This window comes from Scyliorhinus canicula, chromosome 5 (genome assembly GCF_902713615.1).
Source record: "Scyliorhinus canicula chromosome 5, sScyCan1.1, whole genome shotgun sequence".
In the NCBI taxonomy this organism is placed as follows: domain Eukaryota; kingdom Metazoa; phylum Chordata; class Chondrichthyes; order Carcharhiniformes; family Scyliorhinidae; genus Scyliorhinus; species Scyliorhinus canicula.
In genome coordinates, this window is record NC_052150.1 from 110,316,332 (window position 1) to 110,336,435 (window position 20,104).

General features: G+C 46.1%; 1 protein-coding gene across 1 annotated transcript in view; it reads left to right on the top strand.

The window, feature by feature from the left end:
- Positions 1-20,104, top strand: part of vwdel (von Willebrand factor D and EGF domains-like) — a 381,724-nt gene that overhangs the window by 302,881 nt on the left and 58,739 nt on the right. The gene's annotated exons all lie outside the window — the stretch shown is intronic.

Here is a 20,104-nt window from a genome sequence, read left to right on the forward strand (position 1 = left end):
TGATGGGACCTGACTGGTAGGCCGGCTGGTGCAGTCCTCAGGTGGGAGCTGGCCCTGGGAGAGACCCCCACGGTAGCCTGGTCCGCGATCAGGGCCCACCGATCTGCGGGTGGGCCTGTTCCGTGGGGGCACTCCTTCCTTCCCCGCCGGCCTCTGTAGGGCTCCGCCATGACCGGCGCGGATGAGACACACTCCTGCGCATGCGCTAGAATACGCCGGCCCTTTGCCACCGGTTGGCGCAGCACTAATCTCTCCGGTGCCGCCTAGCCCCTGGAAGTGCGGAGCCAACGCCGGAGTGGTTCCCGCTGCTTTTTACGCTGGCATCGGGCCATCACGGGGATTCGGGAGAATCCCGCTAATTGTTCCTTGTAGTGGCCAAAATGGCTAATACTCTAAAACTCTTATTTACATATAGGATTATTTACATAACCAATCCTAGCTTCTCCATATAATGTAATCCCTCATTACTGGGATTGTTTACTAATTTCAGAATTGCATGTTGCACCCCAATAACCAAGTCACTAATACGTATCAGAAGCAGCACTACCATCATCTACTCTCCTCCAATCTGGAAAAAAAAGCCTATTCCCCCAACTGTTTTCTAACTGTTAGCCAAATATTGGATCAATACTGCTCTGTCCTTTTTATCCTAAGGATTTCAATTTTGTCAATATGCGTATTCTGTTTTATTAAATCCCTTTTGGAAGTCTATATGTACATCAATTCATAGAATTTACAATGCAGAAGGAGAGCATTCAGCCCATTGAGACTGCACCAACCCTCAGATACAGCACCCCACTTAAGACCACATCTCCACCCCATCCCTGTAACCCAGCTACCCCATCCACCCTTTGGATACTAAGGGGTAATTTAGCATAGCCAATCCACCTAACCTGCACATTTTTGCAATTGCATTGTTCTTGATCATCCTCTCTTTTACTTCATCAAAATCTCAATCAAGTTAGTCAAGCATGATCTGCCCTTAATAAATCAGTGCTGGTTTTCCTTGCTTGTTCAAGTGGATGTAAATTTTCTCCCAGATTATTGGCCAGGATTTTCCAGATGCAGCAAGGGCGACCCATCGTGAACTTTTGCTGCACTCTCTTTTGAGTAAGTATATCCTTCCTTAGATAAGGAGAGTGCTGCACGCCGTCCTACATTTGTGACCTCACCAATGCTCAATATAATTGTATTAAGACATTATTAGCCTTGTACTCCAGTCCTTTTGTAATGGAAGTTAATATACCATTTGCCTGGCTAATTGTTTGCTGTACATGCATGTTAACTTACATGTTAACTTCATATACAAGGACACCATGATCCTCCTGAACGCAAACATTTCCCAGTCTCTCACCAGTCAAAAGAAATCTGCTTTTTCAAGTTTTCCCACCAAAAATAGATAACTTCATTCTTTGCCACATTGTGTTTCATCTGCTATGTTCTTGCCCACTGACCCAACCGCCTGTCTCCCCTCTGCAGACTTCTTATGCCCTTCCTTTTCCACCTCACGTTTTATCAGTAGGAAATTTGATTGTTACTCTTGGTCCCCTCACCTGAGTCATTAATTTATATTGTAAATAGCTGAGGCCCAAGTACTGATTCTTGCGGAACACTTCTAATTAGAGTCTGCCAACCCCCAAATTTTTAATTTTTTTAAATTTAGAGTACCCAATAATTTTTTTCCAATTAAGGGGTAATAGCAGATGCCGGGCCTGGCAACACTCTTGCACAGGACCCTGTGGGTGGCAGTACCAAGGTGCGCGACCTCGAACCAGAGGGTGCTCTGTCCCAGCCACAAATTCTGGAGAGAAACATTGAGGGACAAGGAGTCAGCCTGGAGGGGCCTCCAGAGATGGAGGTCTCCCTGGTGTGTGACCCTCTCCCCTGCAAACGGCGTCACTCCAAGTTCTTTTCCATAGATGTCACGCGCAGTCCCCGAAAGAACAGAGGCGGGGGGGATATTGAGGAAATCCCAGCAGCTGCCACTGTCTCCCGAGCAGGGTGCTTCGAGGTCGGACGGGGCCCTGGAGGGCCCGTTCAACCCAGTACACCTTAGCACCCCGGACTTGTTCAGTTTCCCAGGGGGTGGGTCAGCGATAACCCCCCTGCTTGTCAGGTTCCTAGCGGGTTATAGTTTGGAAGATCCTCTGTCCCAACCACTGTCTTCGGGCACCTCTGCCACAATCCCAGATTTGTTTCCCGAGTTATTTTCGGGGCCTTCCTAGTGACTAGGCGGCAGGGGCGGAGCAGGCATCTGCACCACCACCTTCCACTGGCCAGGGACCCCGGGAGGAGCCTGAGGATATCCAGCCTGTTGATGATCCCTGTGGCAGGATGAAGGCAGGCCCTGGGTTGGTTGGTGGGCCCGTGTCGCTCGCCGCACTCAGTGTGGTGGAGAATTCGGGCTCGGAGGGTGACTGCCCGAAGGCTGTCAGCTGCCCAGTGTCGGGAGTGGATGGTTCTCATGAGGCTCTCTGCAGTGGGGTGCAGGGTTCACTTGTGCCTGACAAGTGTGTCGCCCCTCACCCACTCTGGGGGACTCCCGGAATCGAGCACATCTTAATTGAAGGTTCTTTTGTTTTTCTGCCTCCATAGATAGTTCAGGCCGTGTCCTATTGGGCCCCCCTCCACCAAGACCCCGACTCCCTCCCCCACCACCCCCTTCCTTTCTCTTCAGTTGGTCCTGAGGCGAGGATATCTGGTCTCTCCAGCATAAAGTTTAGTGCGTGTAACATTTGTTTTTTATACAACTATTATGTGAACTGTTTTAATAATCAGAGTATCATACCCCCCTCCCCGTACATTGGTACTGAGAGGAGGGTACCTTGTTTCTCCAACGCAAAATTAGTATTTGTACCGTTTGGCCATGTATATATTTTTAACTGTTTTAATAAAAAGATATGGCCAATCCACCTAACCTGCACGTCTTTGGGTTGTGAGGGTGAAACCCACGCAGACACAGGGAGAATGTGTAACTCCACGCAGACAGTTACCCGGGACCGGGATCGAACCTAGGTCCTCGGCGCTGTAGGCAGCAGTGCTAGCCACTGCGCCACCATGCTGCTATTTGCCAACCCAAAAATGACATGTTTATTCCTACTCTCTGTTTTCTGTCTGTTAATCAATCCTCAATCAATGTGAATATTTTACTCCCATCCCATAAATCTATAATAACTTCTTGTATTGTACCTTAACAACGCAGGTTGAAAATGTAATTAGATGACAGCCATTTGTTTCTCCTTATCCATTTTACTGATTACATCTTCAAATAACTCTTAACAGATTTGACAAGCACAATTTCTCTTTAACAATTGTGTTGGCTTTGCTTAATTTTATTATAATTTTTTAATTGTCCTGTTAATGTCGTTAATATGGGCTGAATGGCCTCCTCCTGCACTGTAAATTCTATGAATAATTGACTGCGCCATTTGGCATACAGCTAATATTAGGCTAACTGGCCTAGATTTCCCCAATTTCTTTTAACCCTTTTTTAAATAGCGGGGTTATGTTTTCTACCTTCTAATCCTTGAGAACTATTATGGAGAATTAAGAATTCAGGAAGATCAAAGTGAATGTATCTACTCTCTCTGTTGCTACCTCTTTTGAATCCCTTTGATGACAATCACCAGGCCAAGGGACTTGTTGGCACTTTGCCCCATTAGTTTCTCCAATGTAATTACTTTACTTATACTGATTCTTCATTCTCAGTAGAATTATTCCACCCCCCCCCCCAAATATTTCAAGAACTTTTTGTTTGAAGACAGATACAAAGTATTTGTTCAATACCTTTGTTATTCCCTTATGTACATTATAACTTCCCCCAGCTGCCTCTTGGCCCAAAGTTACTTTCACCAATCTTTTAACTTTTTCTCTACTGAAATGTTTACAATTGTTTTTGATGACTCTCATTGATTTATGAGTGGGATTGTCCACGCAACCCACCGCGTGTTTCGTGGCGGCAGAGGCAACCATCTATTGGCCGGCAGGGGGACCTTCTGGTCCCACCATTGGCAACGGGGATTCCCATTGAATGCACCCCTCTCCCCCAAGAAACTCATGGCACGATCCGCCATTGGTGGTACCAGAAGAGCCCGCCCGCATGAATGGCCTGAATATCTCAGCCAATGTATATTAATTGCAAATTAAATCTTAATTCTTGTCTGCCATCACATCTTTTAATTCAAATTTCCCAATCTACTTTCAGAAAATTTCTCCCCATACCTACGTAGTTTACTTTGTTTCGATTTAAGACCTTGGGCGGGATTCTCCGCTTGCCGACACTGAAATCGTATTTGGTGATCGGGCAGAGAATCACTTTTGACGCCAAAATCGGGGGCGGTGCTTGTTTTCGGATGTTTTGCCCCCTCTAAAATGGCATCATCGGTGAGTACATCGCACGCCTTCGGAACGGCCTCAGTACATCCCGATGCTCCGCCTCCGATGGGCTGACTTCCCGACGGCATGGGACACATGTGCTCTTGGTTTTCGTTAACTTCGCGTGGCAATTACGGACTGTGTCCAGTGCTGTCACAGCCAGGGGTGGGGGGGGGGACTATTCCACTGGCCGGAGGGGCTTTGGCGGGGTCTGTGGCGACCAGTGGGGAGTGGCCCAGGGGTGGCAGCGGGGTGGGGGGTGGGGCTGGTTACAGGGGGGCATTAACTGGCAGGTTGGGTCCATGTGTGGCCGGCGCCATGTTGAACGGAGCGACCGCTGCAGGTCATCACCATGCGCATGCGCGGCCCCGGCAATTCTCCGGCCGTGTCTGTGGGAAAGCCAGGGGTTTTACATGGCGTGCCTTCTAGCCCCCCCACACCGGGCGGAGCATCGGTGCTGGAGCGGCACCAACTTTTTCATCGTAAAATTAGACACTTCCTCAAGAGCCTCAAAACGGAGAATCCAGCCCCTTATTTTTGGACTTAAATAAATTACTTTGAAATTCAATATAAAATTCTATTATATTATTGTTGCTTTGCCACAGAAAGCCGTTTGCAAGCAAGTTATTAATTAACCCTTTGTAATTGCAGTGTTAGATCTGAAATTGCGTGTTCCTTCGGTGGTTCCTCAGCATAATTGATCTGGGAAGCAATTGTTACAACACCCTGGGCTAGTCCTAACCCCCATCCATTTTACCTTGCCCTATATAAATACAAATCCTCTATACATACAAATATAAGACACACAAACACAGCAGGCAGAAAGGAGGTGAGAAAATGTAATAGAGAAATAAAGTCATTGTTTCAGATGGGTGCCTCCAACACCTTGCCCCTTTCAGTTTGAGATTTTTACAGTAGGTTTGTTTAAGTCTCTGAAGTGTTAGGAACTCGCAGCCTTTACAAAGAGAGAGAGAGACAATCTTTGCTCACAGTCTGTATCGGGTATCCTGTAGATTCATTCATCCAGATTCTCTGCAACTTCAGGAATGCAGCACTCAAAGCTTTTCTGAACAGGGATAAAAATCAATTATTTGCCTTTCTGTGTCCAGGAATCAAACTGAAACTGCTTGGGACTCTGAAGGCTATCCCACTGGGACAGGATACAATCACTACCTGCTCTTGGGCAGAATATGGCCTTTTGGACCAATTCATTAGCCCCCAGGCAATCAATCAAACCAAGTCCCTGCCCACATCTCCCTCTGGTTCCAACAAGTCTGAAACTCTTATTCAAACTAACGGAATGCTCTCTCTGGTAACTTGCAAGTTCATCATTCTCTCTGCTGCTTGACTTAAAGATACATGTCCATTAACCACCCATGGATCAGAAATGATAATGGCAAAATACAAGAAAATGAAAATAAGGGAATAAATGTAGCATCTTCACTCAATGTCAGACTAGCAACCACCACCTCAGATACTGACACTGTCCGTACTTTCAAAGATGTTCTCAAGGCAGGACCTGCACTTGATGTGACGATGGGCATGAATAGCCTGTAGCCAATGGGAGCGGGGTGGGGGAAGGAAGTAGAGGAGAGGAAGGTAGCCCAAGTCCCATCTCACCAGAGGAACAGTTTTGCTTCAAACGACTGGGTGAGGTCTTTATTGGGGCAACCTCCTAGAAGGAAAAAATCATTGATGTTTAGGAAATGACGGGTACAAGGCCGAACAAGTCTGGCATACCTTTAAATGGGCCTTCTGTCCTGGGTCAGTTTAATAGCATTTGTCCTCCCGCCATTGCCATTCCACCAGCGCCTTTACTGTTGCCTGTCATCAGCCAATCCAGAATCCTGGTGCACTCCAAAGCCAGGTCTTTTAGTTCCAGAGCTGCATTCTCCTTCAGTGTAGGTCAGTGCCTTAGCACTGCATAGGAGCATTAGGCTAGGTAAAGGCACCCATGAGGCCTGAGACCACGGAATGCATAAGGATAAGTAAATGGATGGCTTGCTCGATAAAAATATTTTGGAATATTTGTTAAGTGGTTGCTTTTATTTCAGCGTCAGGGCAAAGTGATTGTCAGTGATTAAAGGAAGGTTATGTATGGAGCTGTTAGTGAATGAGATCCTACTACAGGATGTGTCGTCTATTCTGATGCGATCAGGAGGTAGGGGGCGGACAAGGAGTGTCCATGAGCTTGGTCCATGGCGAAAAGTGGGAGGCGAGTTCCGATTGAGTTTGAAAATTGGTAGTCAAGCTTTAGTAACCTTGTTCTGGAGATTGGGCATATCAGGTTCAACTGACCACAGTATATCCAGTCTTCAAGTTCTGGTGCTACCCACTTAATATGGCTTTTACTATATTAAGTGGGTAGCACAGTAGTTTAGTGGTTAGCACTGTGACTTCACAGTGCCATGGTCCCAGGTTCGATTCCCCGCCGGGTCACTCTCTGTGCGGAGTCTGGACGTTCTCCCCGTGTCTGCGTGGGTTTCCTCCGGGAGCTCCGGTTTCCTCCCACAGTCCAAACATGTGCAGGTTAGGTGGATTGACCATGCTAAATTGCCCTTAGTGTCCAAAAAAGATTAGGAGGGGCTATTGGGTTAGGGGGATAGGGTGGAAGTGAGGGTTTAAGTGGGTCGGTACAAATCCGATGGGCCGAATGGCCTCCTTCTGCACTGTATGTTGTATGTCTAAGTCAATTACGTGAAATGTGGCCTGTGCACAGTTTTACTCCTTTCTTATTTTATGTGCGGTAATCCTTGTGGTAATGGGGAGAGATTACTGTTTGGATTTCCCTTACTTCATTCATAATGAAGGCGAGTGGAGCCATGGCAGGGTGATGATGGATGGTTGGTTGATGTGGAGCTGGGAGGTCGGGTTAGCTGAGATTAAGGATACCCCAGCCCCATTAGAGCTGACCACATTGGGTCTTTATTTTTTATTATTTTGAATTTAAGATTCTTTCCTGTCTCCTTCGATGGCCTGGGCAGATTATGTATCCTAGAGAGGACTGGGTTCTTTCTGACCTTCCTTTGAGGTTGGAGTGTTTTGTTGGGCCTTTTTTCTTTACAGCTATTAGAATAAGAGGAATTCAGTCGCAGCGCACACTGAGCTGGGTTTGGTCGATCCTTGACTGATTTGTTGAAGAGAGAGATTGTTCGCCATGCCTCTACATTGTTGGAGCCCTTTCCTCGTGTGAAGGTAGGTTTGATGGGGTAGTTAGGTGCCCTCCTCCAATTAGTCTTATATGGTGAATTTTTGAGTGTCCTCTTTGTTGTGGTTGGAGTTCCCATGTGGAAACAGTGTTTGTGTCTCTGTTGAGACAGCTTTGTCATTTCCCTTAATATCTTTCTTGTGATGGCGTGCAGTATGGGGCAGTGGCTAATATTCTGAGGTTAGCTTTGGCATTCTTCCCTTAAAGTGTTTTTTTCAGTTTTCCCTTCATCTGGGTGAGAAGTATACAGTTATAAATCCTGGTCCAGTTTGATGGTCGATGAGAATTTCCCACAATTGTACCAAGTGGAGGGAGGGATTGACCTACCCACCCTCTCTGGGCACCCAATTGTTGTATGTCTTGATGATTCTCCTTCTCTTCAGTGGTGGGTCTCCCCTGCTGGGGCTGGCATAATCTTTTATTTAGTGTAAATGGGGGTGATGCACTGTCCTGGGTGTGGTTGGTGAGGTGCAGTTTGGGTGTAGTTTTGGGGTGTGCTGGAGGTCCTGATTCCTGTGTGTCAGAATGTGCTGGGCTAGGTCTGGTCCAGTGCTGTGGTTGGTATACAGTTGCCCCATTCTTGGGATGTCCATTCTCAAAGGCACTTAGTAGGGACATCCTGAGATGCTGGGGTTTGCTTCTTCGGTGCAAGGGGACCTGAGGTTTAGCCGAATTGTACATTGATTGACGTCCTGTTGCCCCATAATGATCAGGATACTTTCTTGTTTGAATGAGCAGGTTGTTCTCTTCATTAATGATTGATGGACTGTGGGAATAAGGACCCACCGTGGGGGTCCTGATTCGTTGATCCAAGAAAGTTAATTGAACTAAGGAGTGACAAGTCCCCAGGACCTGACGGTTTCCATTCGAGGGTGTTAAAGAAATTAGGGGAGAACATTGTAGATGCTGTAACTATAATCTTTTAGAGTTCCCTCGATTCAGAATTCCCTCTGGATTGGAAAATTGCGCATGCCACTCTGCTTTTTAAGAAGTGCGGAAGTTCAAAACCAGGGAATTTCAGACCGTTAGCCTAACCACTGTGATAGGGAAATTGTTGGAGTCTGTAATCAAGGATAGGGTAATTGAACAATTCTCAAATTCTCAGTCAATCAGGGAGAGATTCATGACAGGTAGGTCATGTCTGACAAAACTCATTGAATTTTTTGAAGCAGTGACAGGAAAATGTCTATGGATGTTGTTTATATGACATTCAGAAGGCATTTGATAAAGTCCCACATTGGAGACTGTTAACTAAGGTAGAAGCCCACGAAATTGAGGGCAAATGACTGACTTTTTTTTCTTTATTCGTTCATGGGATCCGGGCAACGCTGGCTCAGCCAGCATTTCTTGTCCATCCCTGAGGATATTTAAGAGTCAACCACATTGCTTGGGCCTGGAATCATAAGTAGGCCAGACCAGGTAAGGATAACAGATCTCCTTCCCTAAAGGACATTAATTTAAGATGCATCTAAACAGATATATGCACGGGCGGGGAAACAGAGGGAAGTAGATTCTGGGAAAATAGGCGACAGGTTTAGATAAAGGATCTGGATCGACGCAGGCTGGGAGGGCCGAAGGGCCTGTTCCGGTGCTGTAATTTTCTTTGTTCTTGTTCTATTAACAGGGTAGAAAAATATAAACTGTTTCTATTGGTTGGATATTCTAGAATTAGGTGGCATTGTCTTAAAATTAGGGTCAGGCCATTCGGGGGATTTCACGAAGCATTTCTACACACAAAGGGTGATCGAGGTTTGGAACATTCTTCCATAAATGGCAATTGATGTTAGATCAGTTAATTTAAATCTGCGACAGATCAGTTTTTGTTAAGCAAAGGTATTGAGGGATATGGGCCAACGGCAGGTATATTGAGTTAGGCCACAGATAACCATGATCTCACTGAATGGCGGAACAGGCTCGAGGGGCTGAATGGCTTACTCCCATTCCTATGTTATCCTGTGATTCACTCTTGGTAGTTCTACTTCTTCCTTTTTGTTTTTCTTGGAATGTGTTGACGGCACTCATCATAATCCATACATGTTGCTGCTGGTCCTCTGTAGAAATGAATGGAATGACGTTGGTTCTATACTGGGTCTGAGACTGCGGTTATGTTTCATTGTGTGCTATATATGTAACACCATTTTAGAATTGGGGTTCCCCTATTTTTTCGTTGTATGTTTCTTCTTTTTTTAAGGGTGGATATAAAGAAGTTGATTGGTTCCTGTATAGGTGCAGATGAGTCTAGTACCCGAGGAGAGGAGGTTGCGCTGTGTCATTAGTGCCCTTGGCACTGCTTGAGAGGAGGGGGTATATATTGGGGCAAACTCAAACACGATGCAAAAGATTTACCCTGAACTCTCGTGGCTGTTGCGAGCAATCGCTGAATGGGATGGTGTGCAGTATTTAACCATTTTTTTATGGCTTTATCCTGTTTCACCCTTGTTCCCTGGTTGGGCTTTTGCAGGCATCAAATTATGTCTAATGATTGTATCAAGCTCATTATACTGCTGTTTTCCTGTCCCCTCTTGTCCATGTATGCTGAGCCTTTTATTTTGCTTGCTGTACTTTCATTCTTGTGATTTTGCTCTGTTTGTCAAAATGTAAAACTTTAATAAATATATATTTTTAAAAATGATTTGTAATGTCATCATGCTACTTAGAAGCTGCTCGTCTCCTGGAACACATGGCAGATTTCAGGGAGCACATCCTTAGTGAATTGGAGATGTCACAGGCACTGCTCAGCGCAGATGTTCAGTTAGAAGAAAAACATTCAGAAGAACCTGGGTGGATAAAGCTTTCTGCTGAGAGTCCTTTTCCTAACTCCTTCTTTTTCCCCCTTTGAGCAGCTTGTTCTCCTCATGTAAAACTTCACCCCTGTTCTCCTTGTCAAGCTGCAGGCCAAGGGTGATACAAATCACAACATCCATGACTGGAAGCATAAGCTGTGAACAGGACTCTTGAATTAAGAACTAAGTTCTTCGCCATGTGCCACACTACTACCTATAGGCTTCACCAGCTTCAAGTTGCACTACAAACTACCAAAATACTTCTGTTAACTTAACAACAGTGAGCAGAGATCGATCAGCAACTAAGATAAATATAGTTGATGATCCCTTTAAATAGTGCATGTGGGGTCCTTCCTGCTGCTAATTTGTGAGGTAATAGAGGGCCTTGGCTGAAGTATTTGAGGTTGAAAATGGCACTTAGAGTAAAATCAATACATGCTGAGTTATGACATGATCTGCCTACTCTGCATATAATGAACTGCCCAAAAGGGCATCTGGCATGGTCAACAACAGAAAAGTGCATGTGCAACACAAATATCATTTCGGACCCATACTAACCATGGGGATGGAATTCTAGATGCAACAAAATTTTGCAGCAAATGCGCCACAAAATGGGAAGGACTGGAAAATTAAAAGATCAACACTCCTCGGATACTGCACCATTCCCTTTCAAAATCACTGTTGTCACCCTATCCACAAAAATGATAATTTAACCCCTTTATCTTTGCAAATTATCACAATATCTGTAACCTTCTTTTAGAAGCCTTTGAATATGGAATCATATCCCAAATTCATATCCATCTTCTTCAAAATTAAATATTTGAATTTCTGCAATCTTATTTCCAGTTCTGCTGGAATACTGAGACAGCCCTAAGCAAAGTAACAAATTGCGTCTTTTTATGACTGGGACTGTGATACACTATCCACCTTCATCTTTGCTAGTTTCCCTACAATCTATAGATAACTACACAGTCTTCTCCAACACTTCCGCTTGATTGACTGTCCTGCTTGGTTCCACTCTTACCTATCTAACCATAGCTACACCATCTCCAACAATGGCTTCTCATTGCTCATCTTAACAAGTTATCTCTGGAATCCCCAAGATTCTGTCCTTTACTCCCACCTCTTCCTCATCAACATGTTGCCTCTCAGAAACATTGGGCAGTCCCCTGCAGGCAGGTTTGCAGGCAGGTTTGCAGGCAAGGTGCACATTAAATTCTCACAGCCTACCTGCCTGCCCACAAAGTGGCCTGAATCAAATAGGTTATGGATGAGGATAGTTTGCCCTCTCTTGTATCAATCAACCTCTTTAAATGGCCAAATAATGTAGTAAAAGGGCATTTCCCACTCGGCTACAATTTTACACCTGGTGGAAGGAGGTTAGGTGGATTGGCTATGCTAAATTGCCCTTCGTGCCCAATGGGGATATGGGGCTAGGTTGGAGGTGTGGAGATAGGGTGGAGTTGTGGGCTTAAGTGGGGTGCTTTTCCAAGGGCCGGTGCAGACTCGATGGGCTGAATGGCCTCCTTCTGCACTGTAAATTCTATGATTCTATAACAGCTAAGAAGCCCAGTGCGTAAGCCTGCTTTAGCATAAGAAGGGAAAGGGGGGTCTTCCTCACGGACCCACTTTTTCTGATCAGATATCCCAGATACCCCTGCCCTGGGTGTCAATCCCTCATGCACAACTCATCCCCTCACTCCCCAACTGCCTATCCTGGCCCCATTAAAAATAGCCCCAAATTTACTTTCATTCAGCTTCTGACTCTGCTTCCCTGGGATTCAATCAGCAGTGGCCACTGCTTCCTGTGGCGACTAGGAAGCTGCTGCCGTTCTCAGAGGATGGACATTTCTCCAGATGGGGACAGAGGTTTTGACCTGAGCCACTTAACGCTCCTCTGAGCACTCACTAGCTGCAAGGCAGCCCATCGAAACATGAAGGGTTTCACAGCGACTTTTTCATGACGGTAGACCCAATCACCTGTGAACTCCTGCCTATTATGCACAGGCATAGGGTGGGATTCTACGGTCCCCCATCTGCATGTTTCTTGGTGGTGCGCCATTCGTTGGCAGCAGGATTCTCTCTTTCATCGCTTGTCAATGAGATTTCCCATTGAAGCCACCAAGAAACCCGCAGGCTGGGGATGCACTGCCAGTAGGAAAAGAGAATCCTAAAGCTGGAGAATTCTGGCCATCGAGTCAGGCTCCTGCACTGACACATTGTTGTTCAACACCTACCTGCAGTGCAGCAATACATGTGAGACCCCAGATGTGCATTCAGTTCCTAGCTCTTGACGAACAATATAACAGTATGACCTCCTTCCTTCTTTAAAATAATCCCTCTATCAATAAAACTGTTCCAATCATTAACTTTTTATATTATCCAACTAAAAACGACTAACAATTGACTTATGTAACTAAGTTGAGCACCTTTAGAGCCTGTTATAGCTTGTTTCTTTTTTTCTAAATATTATTATCAGTATTGCTTAGGTGGTAGGCTGTCATGCCCCATCTTGTTGATTTGGCATTCATCGCTCTGTGTTTAGTTGGCACACTGCATAGGTGATGTTTTGTGTGTTATTCCTTTTATTATAGGAATCATGTTTGATGTCACTAATGTGTTACTTGCTAGTGACATTGTTGATGTCCTCTCGCTGGTTAGTGATGCTGCTGGTGTTGATGATGGTCTTTTCTACTTTTCCACTTCAGATGTAGGTTGAATATTGACTGATCCCTTCCCATTTGCTGACCTGTTTCAGCCTCAGTGAAGTCTGGCCTTGGAGTCTCAGCTTCAACAACTTTTGCTGGCTTCCAGGTTTTCAATATTGGCTCCAGCATATACAGTTTGTCCTTTCAGGAACTCAGGCAGTGATTGAGCATGTTTGTTAAAGTGTTGATCATTTTTTGTCTGTGTATCAGTGAATTGTTTCTTCCCAGCAGTATCGGAAAGAAATGGCCCGCAGGAATTAGAAGAATTTAATGCAGTTACCTGGGCCGGGATTCTCCCCTACCCGGCAGGGCGGGGAGTCCCGGCGTGTTGGAGTGGCATGAACCACTGCGGCGTCGGGCCGCCCCAAAGGTGGGGACGTCTCCACGACTTTAGGGGCCAAGTCCTCACATTGAGGGGCTAGGCCCGCGCCGGAGTGGTTCCCACTCTGCCGGCTGGCGTGAACGGCCTTTGGCGCCATGCCAGCTGGGGCCAAAAGGACTTCGTCGGCCGGCATAAGTCCGCGCATGCGCCGGAGCGTCAGCGGCTGCTGACGTCATACCGGCGCACACGCAGGGGAGGGGGTCTCTTCCACCTTCGCCATGATGAAGACCATGGTGAAGGCGGAAGAAGAAGAGTGCCCCCACGGCACAGGCCCGCCCGGCGATTGGTGGGCCCCGATCGCGGGCCAGGCCACCGTGGGGGCATCCCCCTAGGTCAGATCGCCCCGCGCCCACCCCCCCAGGACCCCGTGCCCGCCCGTGCCGCCAATCCCGCCGGTCAGGTAGGTGGTTTAATCCACGCCGACGGGAAAGGCCTGTCAGCGGCGGGACTTCGGCCTATCGCGGACCGGAGAATCTCCGCGAGGGGCCTGCCGACCAGCGCGAATCCCGCCCTTGCCGAATCTCGGGGGGGCGGAGAATTCGGGACATGGCGGGGGTGGGATTGATGCCGGCCCCAGGTGATTCTCCGACCTGGCGGGGGGGGTCGGTGAATCCCGCGCCTGGTCTTGAAAATTGCACTGTTTGGGGCCTGCATCAAAAGACTTGGTATTGGAGGTCGGGGTTGAAGTTGTGTCGGATCCGTGTTGGGGTTTGGTGTGTTGGGAGATACTATGGGGAGGATTCCCATGCATGTTTACAATAGATACCAGAAGTTAGAATGGGCTGGTTTAGCACGCTGGGTTAAACCGCTGGCTTTTAAAGCAGACCAAGGCAGGCCAGCAGCACGGTTCAATTCCCATACCAGCCTCCCCGAACAGGTGCCGGAGTGTGGCAACTAGGGGCTTTTCACAGTAACTTCATTTGAAGCCGACTTGTGACAATAAGCGATTTTCATTTTCATTTTAATTCTTCTAACTTTTTTCCAGGTAACCAATGACCGAACAATCTGAAGTTTGTGATTTAAATTACATTGTCGGATGGTTCCCAGCACGGGGAAATTGCCCCATAGCAGTTTTCCTTTTGGCCAATTGCCATGCAAATATTTACCTGTGAAGTTCCGAGGGGGGTTCTTCAGTGCATCTTTGGGGTACCCCTAAATCCGACAGTGGGGAGTTTGGATGTTATGACCGGTTTTCTAGGAAGTATCTTGCTCAGCCTTCTTGACCATCTGGAATTATCTTTCTATAAACCCTTGGGTCATGAAGTGATGATGTTGAACCCATACTATGTGGCTATTGGATAGCTACATGGATTATGATAGAATGATGGGATGTAGATTAATTTGGTCTTAATATGGGACAAAGGTTCAGCACAACATTGTGGGCCGAAGGGCCTGTTCTGTGCTGTATTTTTCTATGTTCTATGTTCTATACTGTTCAGTGAATTCTGTAAATGTTCTGACTGATTTAGATTCCATTGTCGCATATTCCTTTCAGGAATCGTTGCTCAGCAAACTGCACTCATACTACTGAGATGAATGTTGTAGCTCCCAAATCTTTCACCTGTTGGATAAAAGTCAATTTTAAGTCTGTAACTGTGAGATACCATTCTTGATTGTGAATGGCTTCCACAGTATGTCATGGTTTGGACTATCATCTCCTCTCTCTGCTGTACATTTCTATACTTCAGGCCTCCGCTGCAAGTGGACACCATTTTCAATGTATTGATAGATGTATATCCAATACACAGCTGATCCTGCTCTGAGCCTATACTACTCCACTCCCATGTGGCCTTCGTGTATCTTCCACAGACGTTCTTCCTGCATTTTTTGGGGTCTGATTTTTCTGGATTCGGCGAGCAGAACACCATCTTCTAGTGAGATGTCATCTCTGATAGACCAGAACTGCCATATTGCTGTCTACGCTTGCTGTATCTTATCAAGAGATCCCTGGACTACTTACTGACGCAGCATCTGTTAGTCTTTATCTTTGCTGGTTTCATCTCTAGTTTGACTCAGTTTCAATGGTGTTACATTCTCTAGGTGATGGATCTTTATACCCAGGCATTTTAGGCGGGATTCTCCATTGCCCGACGGTGAAACCATATTTGGCGATGGGGCGGAGAATCCCCATTTGTGACTGAATCATGGTCAGCAGCATTTTTCGGATGCACCGCCCCTCCATATCAGCGGCAGTGCGTCGCTTTGAGGCCCTCCCCAATGCTCCACCCCCGATAGGCCGAGTTTCCGACCATGCGGGCCGCGTGTGGTCTGAAATTTCTTAAACCCGGCGTGGCGGCTGCGGACTGTGTCCAGGGCCGCCACAGTTGGGCGGGAGCCATGCTGCTGGCAGGGAGGGCTTCGGCGAAGGCTGGGGGAACTGGTGGGGGGTGTCCAGGGGGACACTATTTGGCCGGCTGGGTCCACGCTATGTTGTATGGCGCGACCACTGCAGGTCGTCGCCGTGCGTTTGCGCAGCCGCGGATCCACAATTCTCCGGCCGTTTATGTCGGGAACGCCTGGGGATTTAGGTGGCATGGCTGCTCGCCCCCCACCGGGCGGAGCATCAGTTGGGGGTGGCGCCGACTTTGTCATTGTAAAACTAGACACTTCCTCCGGACATAGCCTCAAAATCGGAGAATCTAGCCCTTTATTTCATGTCTCTCCTGTGGTGACAGATGAGATAGGGCACCTGTTAATACCATTTCTCTTCCTGGCTTGTATTTCAGACTGAAATTGTAACTCGGAAGCTTCAAGAGTAATCTCAGTGGTCTTGCTGCTGCTCTACAAAGATTTTTCTTGTGATCACTTTCCAATATGAACTTTCTCCCACAAAGGTTTCTATGGAATTTCCCACATCCATACATAGCTACTAAAAGCTCTTTTTCTATGCTGGTGTATCTGTCTCAACTGAGGTTAGAGCTTTCAAAGTGAATACTGTTGGTTTTCGCTCATATGAGGGCTAATCCCCGTCCTTTTGAAGGAGCATCTACTGACAGAGTAACAGGTTCCTGTTTGTTATAGGATGATAAACTTCTTCCTTGCATACTACTTGAGTTTGTTGAAACTCTTCTCTGACCGCTGTTACTCAGCATCTTTCATCAGCTCTTGTAGGTTTGCTGTGTGTCCTTCTATGTGTATACAATGACTCATATACTGGATCAAGTCAAGGAACTTCTTAATTCTTTCTTCTCTCTTACAGCTTCCACCTTTGAGGTTGCTGTGACTTTTTCAGGACTCAACTTGACTCGGTCAGGTGTGTACATCACTCCAAAGAAATTCCATTCTGTCACATTCATAATTCCTTTGTCTAACTTTAGCTTGATCCCAACCGTCTTGGTTCTTTCCATGGCTTCATGTAGAAGGTGCTCATGATCCTTTTAGTCAACACCATAGATCTGGATATCATCAGCTATGCTGACTGCTCTTGATGACTCGGCATGTCTTGACTACTTTCGTTAAGATCAACAAGTAGATACAGGAATTTGCATTGACCAAAGCCTATGTTGAATGTTGTCAACAGCAAAGATTTCTCATCAGATTTCACATCCCACGATCCAGGGAAATTCTTAGCCATCCATTTGGCTTAAATTACCTTGATGGAACTTACTCTATCGGGAAGCTCTCTGACTCTGCTGATCACCGACATTTCTTCAATTTCTTGGGGCTCACCCTCAGGATTTCCTTATGGGCGGCATGGTAGCACAATGGTTAGCACTGTTGCTTCACAGTATCAGGGTCCCAGGTTCGATTCCTGGCTTGGATCATTGTCTGTGCGGAGTCTGCACATTCTCCCTGTGTCTGCGTGGGTTTCCTCTGGCTGCTCCAGTTTCCTCCCACAAGTCCCGAAACACATGCTGTTAGGTAATTTGGACATTCTGAATTCTCCCTCAGTATACTCGAACAGGCAACAGAGTGTGGCAACTAGGGGATTTTCACAGTAATTTCATTGCAGTGTTAATGTAAGCCTACTTGTGACAGTAATAAAGATTATTATTATTCAGGTTTATTTGCACTTTACATGTGGGGTGAATCATTGTTTTCATATTTGGTATGGTTAAAACCATACCTGGAACAAATAAAGATGTTGTAGTGGTTAGAGGTCAATCATCCCAGCTCCAGGACATCACTGCAGGAGTTTCTTAGGGTAATGCCATAGGCCCAACCATCTCTAGCTGCTTCATAATGACGTTGTTTCCATCATAAGTTCAGAATTGTGGATGTTTGCAGATGAGTGCAACATATTCAGAACCATTCGTGATCCTCCAATCCTGAAGCAGTTCATGTCCAAATGCTGGAAGACCTGGACAATATTCAGGCTTGGGCTGACAAGTGGCAAGTAAAATTCGTGCCACATAGGTGCCAGGCAATGACCATCTCCAACAAGAGAGGATCTAACCATTGCACCTTGACATTCAATAGCATTACCATCGCTGAATCCCCACAATCAAGACCCTGGGGATTAACATTGACCAGAATCTGATCTGAGCTAGCTATATAAATGCTGTGGCTGCAAGAGTAGGTCAAAGGCTAGGAATCCTGCAGCAAGTAACTCACATGATGACCCCCCCCCCCCCCCCCCCAACAAAACCTGTCCATCCTCTGCAAGGCACAAGTCAGGAATGTAATGGAATACTTCCCACTTGCCTGGATGAATGCTGCTCCAACGACAATCAATAAGCTTGACATCATCCAGTCCAAAGCAGCCTGCTTGTTTGCTACCTCTTCCACAAACGTTTAATCCCTCACATGAATAGCAGCAGCCATCTACAAGATGCACTGCAGGAACTTCCAGGTTTCCTCAGACAGCACATTCCGAACCCATGATTGCTACTATAGAGGACAAGAACAGCAGATACCTGGGTACACCACCACCTGAAGGTTCTCCTCCAAGTCACTCGCCATCCTGACTTTGAAATACATTGCTGTTGCTTCACTGTCACTGGGTCAAAATTCTAGCGTTCCCTGCCTACCAGCACTGTGGGTGTGCAGGAACTGCAGCAGTTCAAGAAGCCAGCTTACCAACACCTTCTGAAGGGCAACTAGGGGTGGTCAATGAATGCTGGCCCAGCCAGCAATGACCACATCCCATAAATGAACAAAAAAGTGATGTGATACTACAAATCTTCAAAACATCTGACCATCTCATCAATACATTCTGGGTACATTTGTACAGATCTTCCTCGCTTCTGATCGGAGAACATTTTCAATGCACTGCCTTCAACCTTTTAGGAATGGGCAATAAACACTGGTCTAGCCAGCAACCCCCACATCCCATGAACAAATGAAGGAAAACTGCCAGTGTCACCTCTTTCACCTCGTGGTTTACTGAAATAAGTACAGCTCTTCACAACTGCTCAACCCCAGGATAGCAGAACCATTTGTTACAATGATATGGAACATACAGTTAACATTGTTTCCTTTGTGAATCCCCGTTTTGGGTTTCTCCTAGCTCTTGAAGCGCAGTTCCCCTGTATACCATTCACAGAATGTTGCTTGGTTTCAGAGCATCTTTCTTTGATTAGTCATTTGCTTTCAATATCGAGCTTCAGATTTATAGTGGCGGGCTTATTCTTCACCCTCTTCCTGATCTGAATTTCTTTTCTCAGTAACTTGTCACCTCCATCCATTTCATGTATTTTTGTATGGTTCCTATAACCATGGTGTTGACAAACTCATGTCATTTTCCAGAATATGTGTATTTTGATTTGTTTTCCATCTCATTCACCGTGTTGCTCTGTCTCAGATAATCCATTTACCATCTCCTTTCTTTGTTCTTATCAATTTCTCCCGGTGAGTTTTCACAAGCTCCGAACTTGGATCGATATGCCAAACATTGTCTTCTATCTATGAGCTTGTGGTCATCCACAGCTCTTGCACATCGTTCTGTCCAGTGTGCTTTCTTTTTTATTGCTGTTTCACTGCATCAATCTTGTGGCCTTTCTCATGGCTTCACTGACAGCAAGCTGTTGGGTAGTCAGCAATTTCATCTGTCTACTTGTTGCTTCATGTGCTCTAGCAGTCGCTGCAGCGTGAAATGTTTTGAGTGTGCCTATTCCAATCATATTTTTTGGGGATTTCAGGGAATGCCAAGACCCAAATGAGCTGACCAATCAATCTTCCATCTGTTTTATTTTAATTTATGTTTTCTGGCTGCATCTTTCGATCTTGTTAAGTAATTGTCAACAGTCTCACCTAGCTCCTTCTCACCTTTGAAATTCATATCAGTGAATCTGATGATTTGACCTGAAGATTTGTCCTGAATTCTTCAGAAATATTATCTAGGTTGTTGTTATTATCATCCTCACTCCTCTCCCAACACTGAAACAAACTTAAACCTTTCTCTTTGGCCAAAAAAGGGTGTAGATGATCCTTTCCTCATCATGAGTGGTTTTTAAAAATCTATTAAATATCAGTCTGTACTTTTAGAATCATAGAATTTACAGTGCAGAAGGAGGCCATTCGGCCCATCGGGTCACACCAACTCTTGGAAAGAGCACCCTACTCAGCCCGAGCCTCCATCCTATCACCGTAACCCAATCTAACCTTTTGGACACTAAGGGGCAATTTAGCATGGCCAATCTACTTAACCTGCACATCTTTGGACTGGGAAGACACCAGAGCACCCGGTGGAAACTCACGCAGACATGGG